We start from the raw sequence: 16,853 nt of genomic DNA, 5'->3' as shown, positions 1-16,853 counted from the left end.
TTTCAAGTCGGGGATCGGGTGTTATTGAAGGTCTCTCCCTGGAAAGGGGTGATTCATTTTGGGAAACGGGGGAAACTAAACCCACGATACATTGGACCATTCGAGATTCTAGCCCGAATCGGTCCAGTGGCCTATAGGCTGCAGCTACCTGCCGAGCTCAGAAGCGTACACCCCGTGTTCCATGTTTCCAATCTGAAAAAGTGCTTATCCGACGAAACTCTTGTCATCCCATTGGAAGAAATCGAAATCAACGAGAATCTCCTGTTCATCGAGGAACCAGTTGAAATCATGGACAGGGAAGTGAAGCGTACTAATCAAAGTCGCATTCCAATTGTGAAAGTTCGATGGAACGCAAAGCGTGGACCGGAATTCACATGGGAACGCGAAGACCAGATGAAGCAAAAGTACCCTCACTTATTCTCGCATTCTCAAATCTAGCTTCAAAAAGAATTCCGGGATGAAATTCCCTCTAACGGGGGGATGATGTCACAACGAGGAAATTCTATGCTTTTGTAATCATTATCAAGGATAAAATTGTAAACAAAATCTGGAAGCATGCATGATGTTTATTCAATGACAACAAAATTATATCAAAAACTCTATACAAACACTCCAAATGGTCAACGAAAGATTGGAAACCCTAAAAATCCCGGTTTAAGTCCATTATGGACTAGGATTCCCTTATATTGGGCATAATGGACCAATAAGTCTCCAATTTGACTATTTTGGGCCTCTAACCCTTAAATGGGCTCTAATTGGACCCACTTTCATGAAACCTAACATTTTGGGTCATAACGGATCCAAAATGAATTGGTTTATCTTAATGGGTCTTTTTGGGCCATAATTGATTAGTTTTCATGGACCATAAACCTGTTCTTTTATACAATTGGGCCGTGAACCATCCAAAAAAGTCTAATGGGCCGAAAAGTAATTATGGGCCTATGAAATTCGAACAAAGCTATAAATGGCCCAAGAAAAACCCATCCTTCCCTTTTAAAACCCAACAAAAATCGGCCCATACACATATATATATACACACATTCATACATACATACATACACATATATATATACACACATTCATACATATATACATACATATATATATATATATATATATATATATATATATATATATATATATATATATATATATGCAAATAAAAAAAAATGAAGTGAATTATGTGCATGAGACACCTCACTATTGCATGGAGGGTATCCATGCATATCACCTCACCCTCTCTTTCCCCCTCTCTTCTTATCTTCGGCTGAGGCTACCCACACACACACACCACCATTTCAATTTACTTCAAACACTCTCCAAGAACTTCTACACTTCGTCAAATTTTCGAAGCTTTGTTTGGATCTTCAAGGAGTTTCTCATTTAGATTATCATCTTGATTTCGAAAACCACTCAAGGGAGGTGTTCAAGGCCGAAAACTTCTTCATTTCTTCTTCAAAACCTCAACCACAAACCCAACGTGAGTTCATACCCCCTTGTTTTTTGTTGTTACTTGTTTTGGGGGGAGAATACAAGTAAATATGTTGATCTATGTGTGTGTGCATGTTATATGTAATTTCTTTGGTTTGTGTTGTGAAAATGTGATATTATTTGTTATATCTCGAGATCTATGGCTAAAGTGTGAAGGATACATAAACAAATAACATAATAAACAACATACTTCAAAGATCTAAGAGTCTTTAGGCTTAAGAAGTGAAAACAAAGCCAAAAATCTTTATAAGTGTCATTTTTGCAAAAATAACAAAGATTTGGCTAAAATATGATATTTCCGGTTTTATAAGGATAAAATAGTATTACTTACATAAAAATCTGACTTTTATGAAAATAACACTTTTCAAGGGGTCAAAAACATAAAGTATAGCTTATTGGGCTTACGGAATTTGAGCCAAAAGTGTAAACTTTTTACAAATAAGGGCTGGAAATGGCAAATACAATAGTTTTGGGCTGAAATTATTATTTAAATAAAGTTTGGGTCAAAAATGTCAAGAAAAATGGTTTAAGGACCAAAAATTTTAATTTTCATAAAAAGGGACTAAAAGTGCCATTTTTATAGATAAAGAGATTGGAATGGTCAAAATAAATATTTTTGGGCCAAATAGGCCAATATTAAATTATTGGGTTAAAAATATTAAATTTATAACGCATGGTTTTTAAAAATGTTTATATATATATATATATATATATATATATATATATATATATATATATATATATATATATATATATATAACCAAAGCTTCGTTATAAATCAAACGTCAAAGTATTTTTAACATTGCGAATAAACATTTAGCATACAACAAATACCTACACTACGAACTTAAAATCGATAAACTGTAAATGATTTAATGATTGGGCCCAAAATCTTCTGTTCGTGCTATTGGGTCTTTGTGGCCCAATATCATGATTATTGGGCCCAATGTATTCAAACATGTTTATTGGGTCTTGGTGATCCAATTACATGCCCGATGGGCCTTTATCAGCTTTAACATGCTATTGGGCCTTAGTGGTCCATTTGCATTGCTAATAAGACCCTAAACATTCATAATATGCTTAATGGGCTATAGCATGTCCGTAGCATACTCGACAGTCTATAATAACATACATAATTAGTGGACCACCTTTGTCATCTTTCATGTCTGTTAGGCTTACTTCATATTCACGTAAACATCATTCGGGTTGTAAAAAGGGTTATTCAATTTCATTGGGATTTAGTGAGAAATATTGGGTGGCACCAATAAATGTCGGTCGTAGCCTATAGTTATAATCAGAGTCTCCTGGAGGGAGAGCGAGAGTTTGTGTATAGATCTATACGGGGATGACTCCCCCACACCTGATCTGTTCGCTACAGTTAGACTCGGCCAGTCTAGGGTGACAAAATCTTGATCAAAACCAGCGTTTGGAAAAATGCCAAGACAGGCGAATTAGTCACTATTATGCATGGTTATAACGACTCACATAGAGATCCATTACCATCTAAGTATTCATGGGAAATCATATTCATACACTGTGACGATGCAAAGTGATTTATACAATAATACAAAACTATCATACTATGTAAATTGGAAAACACCGGGTTTTCCGGGGAAACGACATTATTCACTTCCTATAACAACTACAATACAAAGAACAATTATGAAGAACATTCACTTTTACATGTTTTGAAATCACATACATATGCACTTATGGGATCATCACATATTTTTTGTAAACAGTTTTTGGTACAGAAAATATCAGATTTTCAGGGTTTTACAAACAATACAAACTAGTTTTATACCAAACATGCTTATGAACTCACCAACATTATATATGTTGACCGTTTTCCAAAATAACTTTTATTCTCAGGAAATCGTTAGACTGAAGAACCTCCAAGTGTGTTTCAAGAATTTCTTTTGTGAAATGTTAATCATCAAACAATTTATGTTTTGAAATATGTAATGTAAACAATGTACTTGATGTAAACAAGGTCAGTTGTAATGTATTAATGCATGGTGATGTTTATGTTATGTTTCATGTATATTCATTGTGATGATATTTCAATTTAAGTCACACGAGCCCTCGGACGTTTCCGCCGTCTGGTTCGGGGGTGTGACAACATTCTAACACTCATATGGTGTACATGCAACCCTAAATACCTTGGATCTATGTTTTCTCTATTATACATGAAAATATCAATTTTCCAAGGTATTGTTCTAACTAGCATAATATAAAGTACATGTAATATAAAATCTAGTAGAATTACATACCTCTTTGTTGTAGCTTGATTCCAAGGAGCTCAAGAGCCTAGTGCCCCAAGTGTGACACCGCAAATGGTTCACAAACATCAAAACAACTTGGAATAACCATGAGAAGAGATACTTCACTCTAGAAATCAGCTTGCCCTCTTGTGTATGCACTAGTGCCGATTTCACCAACCAATGGGGTCTTTATATAGTCTGCACATTAGGGTTACACCATGTAGCCCATGACTTTACCCATTCCTTATGCTCCATGGGTTTTGAATCCATGGGTCACCACATGGGTTAAACCCATCATAAGGAATCATGGATCATAAGCCCACATATATAAGAATGAATGATTTACACAATCAATCCCCATATATTTAATTAGTCTCTTTTGATCACTAAATTAATTCCAAATTAATTCTTGATCAATACTAATTAAATAATATGATTTCAATATTAATATAGTAGAACTTATAATATATTAATATGTTACAAATATCCTCTTCTCACAAAAGGTCTATCAAAATTGTTCTGATGCCATGCAACCCAAATGGACCATGCCGGATCGGGTCAAGTATATACCAATTATAGTTATGGACTTAGACAGTAATCCAACAAAAACAACCATTAGATTAATAAGTATAAGTATTTACATGTGTTCGATAACTGTATATTGACACTAAAATAGTTATAGCAAAATACATAAGATATGACTCAAAACGGCTCCGTCTTCTCAAAATCTTGGGGAGTACCTGTCTACTGATTCCCTGAGAATACAAGTAATTTGAAAAGAGAGTATCAACATAAAGTTGAGTGAGTTCATAAGTATTTATGTTTGAAAGTATGTTTTCTGTTCTTTGAATGTGTAAACTGTTCCAGAAAATCCTATATTTTATGTTGTATATGAAAAATAGTTTTAATCTCATAAAACCATTTTGTTTGTAAACCAGTGTTCTGTATTTGTATTCCTTAGTAAAACCTGTAAAAGTGAGTGTGTCCGACTCCACCAGCTGTTATTGTAAACTGTAATGTAATACTGTAAATTGTAAACTAGTACTTTGAAAATGTACTCATGTTTAGTTAATTATATACTAATCGTATTGTTTATATCTTTTTAATGAGTTATTATAACCATACTATGAGTAGATGGCCTGAAACAACGCTTTGAAGGCGTTAAAATTGTTGATAACAATTGTCACTCGTGGGCGTGTATGCCCGGCTGTAGCTAGCAGTCTGAGTGCGGGGTTGTCAATCCCAATATAGATCTATACACATTTGTTTCGATCCCTGGCTGGAGATTCTGGTTATAATATCAGGACTTTAACTATGTTGTTTAAATGAATAAACAAACTGAATCTATTGTCTCATAAAAAGCATATCGACGTTACGTGTATAATAGCAATGAAGACCCAATCATTCTGAAATAAAAGATTGATAGTATTCTCCTATTATAATTTATATGTGCTTTCTGTATTGATACTAATTGTTCATGAATGCAACCCCTTGCTCGACATGTTACAAAGGGTTTGAAACTGAATTAAACAACTTTTATATTTATATACATATACAAATATATATAACTAAAATTTAAACAACATTCAGACAAATAATTTTGCTATAACCCCACATCCAAACAAGGAAAAGGAACCAAAGCTAATTATTAGTCCTAAGCCCTTTAAATCTTATATATATATATATATATATATATATATATATATATATATATATATATATATATGATTTTTAAGGAAAAATATAAGTTTATAAAATATTTTAAAGAGTTTAACATTTTAAAATACTTTTGATGACTTGATGTCATTTTAACATAATTTGAAACCATTTGATTTGAAGATAATTGAAATCCATTTTGTGAGATATTTTGAAAACATTTGTTGGTAACACAAAATCCTTGTGTTAGACTTGTATTCCACCCCCCCCCCCTGAAAACTGTAAAAACTATGAAAATACGGGGGTATGAACTCACCTTTTAAAGGGTGATTCGATTGATGATTTGATATAGGACGTTTATTTCCACAAGTAAAATCCCGTAGCAAAACAAGTCCTATATAGCAATTTGTATAGTATATATGCAACCAATTAGCTAATATAATCATAGGAATGACTGGAAATTGGACTAATTTGTAAGTATAACTTACAAATAGGAGTGTTAGAAGCTAAAAGGGAGGTTGAATTGAGTTCACATCCCGGAGGGGTGTTCACGGCCCAAACATGAAGGGTTCACAGCCCTGTTTTCTTGATGAATGAAGAACACCTGAAGATCCTAAGCAAGTTTCTAAGAAGATTCAAAGGTTTTCAGATGGGTGTTCTTCGTGTTCTTCGCGTGTTCTTCGTGTTCTAACTAGGGAAATTAACGAATTGCAGCCTAGTATAAGAAGATTGAAGGATGTTCTTGAAGTGATAACAAGATCAAGAAATGATACCTGTTAGCTCTTTTTGAAGAACTAGTGATTATCAATTGAATATGATGAGAAAGGATGAATTTAGCATGTTCTTGAGGAGAGATGTTGTTCTTGGCTGAAGGCAGTTTGCGGACCAAAGCCTGATCACGGCCAAAGCCTGATCACGACCTCAGTCACGGCTGCGAGGACTCGGTCCTGTTCACGGCTGCGAGATTGCGGTCCGAAGGGAAAGAAAGAAGAAAGAAGATGCGAAATTCCTCGGATCCAACTTATTCCCTTCTTAACACCTAATAATCTAAGGGTTTTAACATGCAAAGGTTATTATTTTAACCTTAATAAAAATCCAAACAATAAAGAGGACTTTAGTTGACCCAAGTTTGACTTTACAAGTAGAAAAATAACGGGATGTTACAGTTTCGACCTCGAGAATTTCTTCATCAGTTGATTCATCTCGGAGCATGAAATCAGAGACATATTTCCATTGAATTATTCTTTCTTTTCTTTTTCTTTCTCCCCTTCTTGTATGGGACGGCCATGCCTCCGATGCAAGTATTGATTCAGTCTTGAGTTCCTCCAACCCTTCAAAGACTCATTAGAAAGTGGTGTTGAGTTGTTTGGTGAGAGCATCGTAATCCTCGGTTGTTGGAGCTTGAGATTTGAGATGGGTAAACGTTTCATCCTGAATAACGAGCATCTCATTGAACTTGTTGTTTGGAACATCCACAACATTCCCAGATGCACGTATGATCTTGATAAGCACCTATTGCATGACCATGTTCATGGCATCCTTTTTACGAATCTCCGTTTTGATTCGTTGAATTTGTTTCTCATGACAAACATAAGTCTTCTTGATGAGTTCGTTGGTAGCATTAATCATGTCGTCATGAATATATTGAGCATAATGATGGTGGTGGAGAAGTGATGGTTGAGACTATCATTGTACTTCTTTTCAACTTCTTCGATCGTGTGCTTAAGCAGAAGGGAAATGAGTTGGTCGAGCTGATTGGCTCGGGCAAATTCTGAGGGAGCAGGAGCTTGGATCTCGAAAAGAGATTTAAGGATGAGATCGAGCTTGGAGTCAAGACCTGTAACCTTTTGATCAAGCTTCAAATCAAGGCATGTGACTTTCTAATCGAGGGAGTCGACTTTGGAGACAGTTGAGGCAACATTGTCTCAGAGTTCTAATAGGGCAAAAGGATCTGCAATATTTTCTCCTAAAGATCTTGTTTCGAGGTAGAGCTTTCAGACTTCTTATCATCATCGTCTGCATCATCATGTGGTTCGGAGGGAGCCTCGTTACCTTGATCGTTTTCAAAGGTAACTTTAGGATAGGAGTGCTTGTTGGCTTCAACATCTTCTCCTTCTTTAGATTCCTCGGAGGATGAGGAGAGACCGAATTCATAAAACAGTTTTGAGGAGGAGGGCTTCTACAGAATGTTGAAAACTGATGGGATCGGAATAGCACCAACTGTTGTGTTGTCATCTTCGAACATGACCTCATCGAATAGATCATCATCAGTAAGAGGCTTGGAAGCTTCTTCACTTGTGAACTTCCTAGGAGGATCATCTGAAACAATTGTAGAGTCGGTAACATCTCTTGTACGAGTAGTATTCTGAGCTTCGTTGGAAGGATTAAAAGCCTGATTAGTTTCTTCATCGGATGGAAAAGTTAAAGGAAGACAACTTCAGAAAGCATGTTGACGCATAGAGATAAGCGTATATTCAACTTGTTCCCTGGTGATCTCCACATGTCTTGTATGAGCCCTGTCAACAAAATCAGACCAGTCGTTGTCAAAATTACCCTATCGTCCTTAACCTGAAGCAGGTATCAGACCAGTTGTGGATTTTGAAGTAGGAGGGACTACCCCAGCTACGGAAAGCTTAGAATCATAGACAGGTTCCCTGATTGTGCTTGTGTAGAACCGAGAGGGAATTCCAAAATGACTTCTGAGTGTGTCCTAGGGGGCTGCAAGGGACTATGTTCAATATCTGCAGCATCTTTTTGAGAAGATGGGGGTAGATTATGTGCATACTCCCTATGAGTGTGTGCGTGTGATATTGAAACTCTGAAGGGTATTTCGAAAGAGTGGATGGGAGGGGTAGGCGGAGATCCAAAGTCAGATCAAATGACAATCTGTGAATCCTTTTGAGAGGATTCACTGGCTTTGGTTCTCTTTTTGGCTCGGACTTTTGAGGGCGGTTGCTTACGTTTGGCAATCTTCTTCTTATGTCCTCCTGAAGAAGTTGATTTGTTCACATCCGAGGTCAGATCATCCAATATTGGGTTAAATTGTGTTGGTTTGAACACAACCAAAATCTCAAGATGATGTTTGAGATATGGTGAATCGGATGGAACAGTAGCTAACATGTGTTCTGGAAAATGTCGGATAGGTCCGAAAGCGGGTTGGTTCGGTAACTAATAAGTTTTTATAGATTTAAAAGAACAATATACCTCTTTGAGATCCAAGTTGAGAGGAATGGATTCAAATTTCTCAAAGTACAGTTGTGTAGTGTCAGAGCCTAGAATCTCAGACTGGAAATTTCATTGGGCTTCCTCTTGACAACGAATTTCCAAAAGTCTTGCCATAGCACATCGGTCAGGTCAACTGCATTGTCTCTTATGGAGAAGATGTTGTACACAACATAGAGCCAGTCCTTTCTCATGGTGCTTGTACCACCATGTTTTTCGGACAATCCTCGAAGGATTAAGTGCTTTAGTACGGTCCAAAGGCCAGGAACAGCAGACTTCTTGAACTCCGTAGCTTTGAATTCTCCATTGTACCCAATTTGATTCAGAAACGACCGAAACTCTTCGGTCATTGGTTCTTGAACACAAAAACCTTTGGGGTTTTCTGCAGTGTTGATTGCTTTAAGAAAGGTGTTCTTGTGGAGTGGAACAATTTTATCATTAGCAATATTCACTTCGAGTACATCATCCATAATTTTTATATGTTCAATCACTTTGTGAAGAATACGAAGAGGAAGTTTAAGGCTAGGGATTTTCATGAGAGGAACTGTGATAGGGTGCCGGGAGATGAATTCAATCATGATCCGGATGGATTCATCATAATCCATGGGATCAAGAGAAAACAATTGAGTTGTTTCTCTGAGGATGAACTCGGTGGATGAAGATGAGGCGGATCCCTTTGAAGATTTCTTCTTCAATGAAGGTTTGGAAACTTTGGGATCAGTTTGAGAAGACTCCATTGCTGAAGGTTTGAGAGCTTGAAGAACAGAATACAAAGAGAAGACTCTAGGAAGAAGATAGCAAAAGTAAAAAGTGGGAACAATTAGGATTCAAAATCCTTTTATAGGTTGGATATTTCGGTTCGGGTCGATGAAAGGAATGATGAAACCTGAACAAGAAATGGGTTTCATTAAATGCATTTCGTAAAAAGGTTTCCTGAATGACTGTTTCGAATGAAAGATGGGACGTTTGTTTGTTCAAAAAAGAAAATCCTCGATGCAGTGTAGATTTCACTCATTGCTTTATTGGAACGTGTGCCAACACATGTTTATTGAGAATTAAAAGGATATTTATGAAGAAATACTACCGTTAATATATTAATGAAAAACGTTTCGGAATAAAAACTTTAATGATAACCTTAAAATTCTTTTATTGTTGAGGATCTCGGAATAATCTGATTCCGAGATGAGATGTCATAAGATACTTAGGAAAGGATATAAACACATCATTAGTACGTTATATATAGTTCGAGATGGCACAGTCTCAGACTGAATATCATAGGTTAAAAATGCATGAAGATCTTAGAGGACCAGTTTCAAAAGATTTGAGGTTCCGAGAATTGAAGGAACAGAGCTCGAAGGAAGATAATATATGAATTCACATTACCGTTTTAGATTTGAATTCCAAGATGAACTTCATAACACATGCTTGTTTTTGACACATACTCTGAAATGGGAATTTCCCAAGTAATCGGATGTAACTATATTGGTTAAAACTTCAAGTGATGAGGGAAGCTGAAACAACTTAAGACTAGAAGAGGAGGTTGGACAAAAAGATACATATAATGATCCTATATTTTCCGAGAGGAAACAATTCTGAAGAGAAGAGAATTGTGTATCAGGCATCATCATTCCCATTTTGTTTAGAAACCCAATAAATTTCGTTTTGTCTAAGGCCTTAGTAAATATATCAGCAATTTCATCATCAGATGGAACACAAATGAGCTCAATGTTTCCTTTTAAAACATGATCTTTAATAAAATGGAGTGTTGATCTTTAATAAAATGGAGTGTTGAATTGGATTGTGAGAAATCACAATTTCACTTTTAGAGTCACAATAGATGAGAATCTGTTGAAATCGATAACCATAGTCCAAAAGCTGAGATTTCATCCAAAGAACTTGCGAAGTGCAGCTTGCAGCAACAATGTATTCTTCTTTGGTCGTTGAAAGAGCAATACAGTTCTATTTCATGGATGATCATCTAACCAGTCTTCCACCCAAAATTTAAGAACCTCCAGATATGTTTTTTCTATCGAGTTGAGGACCTCCATAGTTTGAGTCGGAATAGGCTTGAAGAAGGAAACTTTCATTTTCCGGATACCAAATTCTGAGGTTCTTTGTTCCTTTGAGATATCAGAAAATTTGCTTGAGAGGCAGAAGATAAGAACATCTTCGGATTAGCCTAGAATCTAGCACACAGGCATGTAGAGAACATGATGTCCGTACAAAATGCATTGAGGTAGATTAACGATCCAATCATTCCCATGTACTTCTTCTTATCAACAGCAACACTTGATGGGTCCGAGAAGATCTTGTGTCCGAAACCCATTTGATCTTTTGCAGAGGCACATGTGTCCATTGAATATTTTTTTAGAAGTTCGGAAATGTATTTCTCTTGATGGATAAATATTCCTCTGTTGGTCTTGTAATATTCCAATTTTCAAGACAAAAATTTTTATTTTTAATTAAGTAACTTATCAAATTGTTTACTGAAAAACATCATCGAATCATATCAATTCATAAAACCATAGTCATATGTCTCAACCATATCATAAAAATAGTATTAATGTCAGAGTACAATCCCATGGATCTCAAAATGTGGAAATCATATGTGTGTGATGCGCTGCTACCGTGTCGGCTCCTTCCCCTTCGATGAAGAGGTACCTGAAACAAAAACTGAAAACTGTAAGCACGAAGCTTAGTGAGTTCCCCCATCATACCACATACCATAAACATATAGTGTCTATCCCTCGGTATCTTTCAACCGGTACCTGACTGGCATAATCGGAAGCTGGGCTTCCCTTCGGTATCTTTCAACCGGTAGCCGGGAGCTGACCTCCCCTTCGGTATCTTTCAACCGGTAACCAGGAACTGATCTCCCCTTCGGTATCTTCCAACCGGTAACCGGGAGTTGACCTCCCCTACGGTATCTTTCAACCAGTAACCGGGGACTATTTCACCCCCTACCACTACCATATAATAACATATCATGAACATACTGCTAGGCATGCAAGGGTACTATCTACCCTTTCGGTATCTTTCAACCGGTATGCGGGGGCTATCCCACCCCACCTACTACTAACACATATAACAGAGCATCCTATCACATAAAGCATATCAGATGGCGGCAACCCAGACAATTATCACCAAGACAATCATCTAATCAACAACTCCTACTAGTGGGCCGACATTGTGGCCGTAGACCCACTCCTACTGGAAGGTAACTCACCTCAATGACGTGAAGTGTCTGAATTGTCCTCGATGTTGGGATCAACTCCTCTCAAACTCCTACACATAACAACCTTCCTTAATTACCATTTCATAATCTTAACCCTTTCAAGGGTCAACTCAAGTCAAGTCAAAGTCAAGGTAAACACCCTGGTCAAAGTCAACTTTTGGTCAACGTCAACATCTGGTTGCCTCAACTCGCCGAGTTGGTTCACCAACTCGTCGAGTTCCATAATCAACTAACATCCTAGAACTTCTATCCTACTCGTCGAGTTTTCCTTCATACGGAATCGGGACCTTTAGCCAATGACTCGCTGAGTTCATCCTTGAATTCGTCGAGTCCTTCTTCACGCAAGTTGGAATGTTAGTCCTTGACTCGCCGAGTCTTTCCTTGACTCATCGAGTTCTTCTTCATATACATTGGGACATTGCCTTGAACTCGCCGAGTTCGTCCTTGAACTCGTCGAGTCCTTTGATCTTCCAGTCGATACTCACGTTCATCTTGTTGAGTCCTCTTCTAGACTCAACCAGATTCCTCAGAAACAGAAAAGGTTGGGGAACCAAAACCCGACTCGCCGAGTCCTATGAGCAACTCGTCGAGTCCCCCAAGGTCCAAGTCTACCAAGTCGATTTCAGTCGAGCTTAATTCATCCAGAACATAGATCTGGCCTCCTTGGGTCCATATTACACGTAAAGTTACAAACTTTACGTGAATGCAAGGCATCATGAGCCAAAAACATCATTTCCAAATCTAAAATGAAGTCTACAAGATGCATGGGACTCCCATGGCCATAAAGTCGGCACCTTTTTTGTTGGGTTTTGAGCATTCTAACACTCCTAAGTGTACATGCAACCCTAATAAACCTTGGATCTATGTTTTCTCTAAAATACATGCAAATAATAATTTCCAAGGTTTACATCCTAACTAGCATGGCATGAAGAACTAGAATCATAAAACACTAGAAGAATGACATACCTTTTGATAGTGATTGATTGCTTGGAGTTTGAGAGCCTAACACCAATAATGTGAATGCCTCAAGTGGAATCACAAATCACCACAAACCTTGGAACCTTGAGAGAATAATATATGTGCTCTAGAAATTAGGCCACCACTCTTGTTCACACACAACTAGTGTCATTTCAAGCATCATAAGCTCCTTTATATAGTGTGGAGGATTAGGGTTACATCTGTTGGGTTTTCTACAAACAATCCTATGTGTGCATGCAACCCTAGAGTTGGATCTATGTTATCACTATTAGTTATACAACTTTATGAACACAAAAGAACCCTAGCATGCATCTACTATTTTCGAAATTGACATAGGAGAATAGAATACATACCTTTTGTTGTTATGTAGTAATAACAACTAGTTCCTTGAGTTTCCTTAGCTCTTGAAAGCAAGTACCACAAGTGTAGTACCTCTAATGGCTCACAAACACACTAGGTGAAAGGATGAATATGGGAGAGAGGAGAGAAGGGTATCTTGCTCTAAAATTCGTCCCTTTTAGGGCTTTCCCAAGGAGTTCGTCGAATTCTAGTACCTTAGGGTGCTATTTATACTTGAGGCTAGCTAGGGTTTCAAGGTGGAAACCCTAATCCCTTAGCTTAGGGCCTAAGCAAGTCCATGGACTCCTTTCCTTAAGCCCTTGGACGAAAACTCCTAGATCCTTCTAGGATTTTCGTTCAAGCCTTAATAAAGGTGATCCAATAGCCCAAAGTCTCAACTATCAAATAATTACAAAACAACCCCTGTACTTTTAATTAATTCCTTTAATCCCAAAATTAATTCCTAATTAATTTCTGATTAAATACTAATTAATAATATGATTCCAAATTAATATATTATTCATATAATATAATAAATAAATCATATTTATGCCCTAATCAACCTCTCTCCTCAACTGTCATCCTGTCTAGTCACCCGTGTGAAGGCAACCCAAAAGGACCATGCTCACAATCGGGTCAAGTACATACCAAAATAGTTATGGACTTAGACACTAATCCAACAGTCTCCCACTTGGATAAGTATAATAACTATTTTGCGTATGACTTCAGAACCTGATCAGTAATCGTAGCTTCCAAAAGCCGCTGTCAACTCTGATCTTATCAGATACGCGTGTCCTTTAGATAAGGGATCATATATTCCTCCATTCTACAATATATCGTATAGACATGCGACATGGATTGAAATCATTCTCTCAGTCTATGTGTCGTTTCCTGATTTCCGATTTATGACGACTGACTAATTGAACAAATCAAATCAGTCCTGGCCCGGCCGAGCACCTTTCCTTTGTCATCACTAAATCATCGAGGGGCCCACAGATATCGCTTTTATCCCACCTTGGGTAAAAGGAATGGATAAACTTTGACTCAAATGCTTGCTTGCACCTACTAATCGAATCACACACAACAATAAGTTTTATAACACCAAGTTACTGGTGTGTTTACTTATCATCAATGTGCAACCGACCAGCAAATAACAACTCACACGTCTCGGTTTCAAGAATATACAATGTTATCGTCTCACCAATCACTCGTGATAAAACCATGAAGTGATTCAAGTGAGCGTGGGTTTAATCCAATACTTTAATCTTATCAAAGCACTCATGAACTCTGCAGCAAACTTGTGCTATGTCTAAACACTTTAGACAATCTACAGACAGATTTATGACACTCTTCCTTCATACCTACTTCCAACGTATGACCGACTGTGGAGGTTCGAATAACCTAGTTATTCTGGAAGTCAAAACATGAAAATTGCAACGCAATAATAATATTAATCCTATATGGTCCCAAAACCTTTTGAGCGTAAATAAAAACACTTTTATTTAAACACCATATTGATTACTCATTATTCATTGCTTACTGTTTCAGAAAATCAACTTATTACTCGAATTATAACCACAATTGTCCCATGCTCCAAGCATACACACTTTGGTTTCCTATGGTCCATACTTTGTGAAATAGATCAATTGAAATTTTTTCCAATGAAACTCATTTCACAATCCCCAATCCTTATTATTAGTATAAGAATACCAAATTCTTGCCACTTTTAGAATATGTAAGATTCTAACATTCTATGCAATGATTCTTTCGTAATGTCATAGCACTAAAGTCACCAAGACCCGGCTAATGAAATTACAAGGTATTCTATCGGAAATTGTTACAAGACAATTCCATAGACATGAAGTCTCACATTCAAAGTACATTCCTTTGAACATGCTTCTCGCATAAAAGTTTCTAATCTAGACATATTTCTTAATATCCAACTCCCATTAATGGAAACATTTCCATATTTGCCATATGACAACTCATTCTTAATAGAATCTTATCTATTCATAATAATGTCAATATAGTCCATCCAGTACTATACTTCCAACTACTCACAAGCGACAAATCCTCAGTGAACCTCAGATCGTCCTTTGATAGTTGTTTAATTATTTTAGTCAAAACCAGTTCTAGTCCCTTTTCCCTCTTAATGCCCTAGGCATTTGGAAAATTTTAGAATGGTCAAATATTATAGCATATGCAATCGATCCTATACCCGAAGCGCATTGGACACGATGCATAATGTCTCACATAAAGACATGATACTTCATCATCCTTCTGCCATAATATTTTATGTGCCCTGTTCCCACAATTCGAACTATGAAGAGGGATGCCGTAATCATAATCGAATTTTGAGAATGCACTATGTATCCTTGACTAAATTTATTAACATTTCTCGATCTAAGCTTTAGAATTTTGAAACGAATTATAATATTCTCTCCCTTAATTATAGCAAAACAATTTTTCAACCCTTGCAACTTTGCAAAATGAATCTTTGTTTTCTATAATTAATATTACTAACTTGCAATACTTACCATAATAATCATGCTCCCACTAACATGACGATTATTTTCTTACCAGCATAACACTTATGCTCCCACTAGCTTTGACATGTATTTAGAAAACAATTGAACTTCTAGAAAACAATGCTTATTGAATTCCTTAAGTTCATATTTCTAATACCTAATGCTTTGATAAGCCTTTATCTAAGCTTTTTAAGCTCATACACCTTTGCCTTAGATTGCTCACATGTGTGTCTAAACAATTCAGAATTTATGTTACTAAGTCCCAAATGTTCAGATCAATTGCCAAATCTCACAATTCGAACTATGAAAAGGGATGCCGTAATCATAATCGAATTTGAGAATACAATTTTCACAATTGCTATCTTCTTAAAATCTCTCTTAGTGAAAGCATTTCCTCACAATCATTTTCATGAAGGAGGAAAACCTTATGACACTTAGATTTTATGATGTATGTGGTCCTATCCATGTGAATTTGTCAAAACGAAAGTTTGCGACAAATCCAAAACCATATGGACTGAACTTGTTCAATCTTGATTTCTTGCCTCATGGTAACATGAATGCCCACCATGTTTTCCAAACAACTCACCCTTTCATATCAATGTACTTTCCATTGATAAAGGTGCTTTGTCTTTATGCATTCAAATGAGAACTCATAGAACTCACACGCATAATTAACTCAATTGGAATGGCACAGAAAAAGAGTATGTCATCCACAATAGGCTTTAAACCTCAAGTCGTGTGCTAGTGATGATCAACTAGGTTTACTCTTGATTTGTTCTTGAAACTTTTCAAGACCATTAAGACTCCCACTGACTCCTTGACATATAAGATTCTCTTGTCAAGAACCATTTCTTGACAAACAAATATTTAAGAGTTAGTGTAGCCTTTTGTCAAGTTTAACACTTCACACAATTGGTCCTGGTTGGTCTTTGTCTTATCCAAGACATCACAACTTACCAATTTCAAATGTGCAAGAATAAGAAAACTTTTCCAAATTCCACATTTGTCGAGTGTTATAAACCTACTTAAGACTTGTCACTCATGTCAGAATCTTGACTCTAAGACTTGATATTGGAACGAAGTATGATTGACTTCTTGATTTAACCATTTCTACAATTCTTGATTCCTCTTCTTAGACAT

This window comes from Lactuca virosa, chromosome 3 (genome assembly GCF_052849685.1).
Source record: "Lactuca virosa cultivar CGN04683 chromosome 3, Lactuca_virosa_CGN04683_v6, whole genome shotgun sequence".
NCBI classification, from domain to species: domain Eukaryota; kingdom Viridiplantae; phylum Streptophyta; class Magnoliopsida; order Asterales; family Asteraceae; genus Lactuca; species Lactuca virosa.
Note: the sequence above shows the minus strand (reverse complement) of the source record.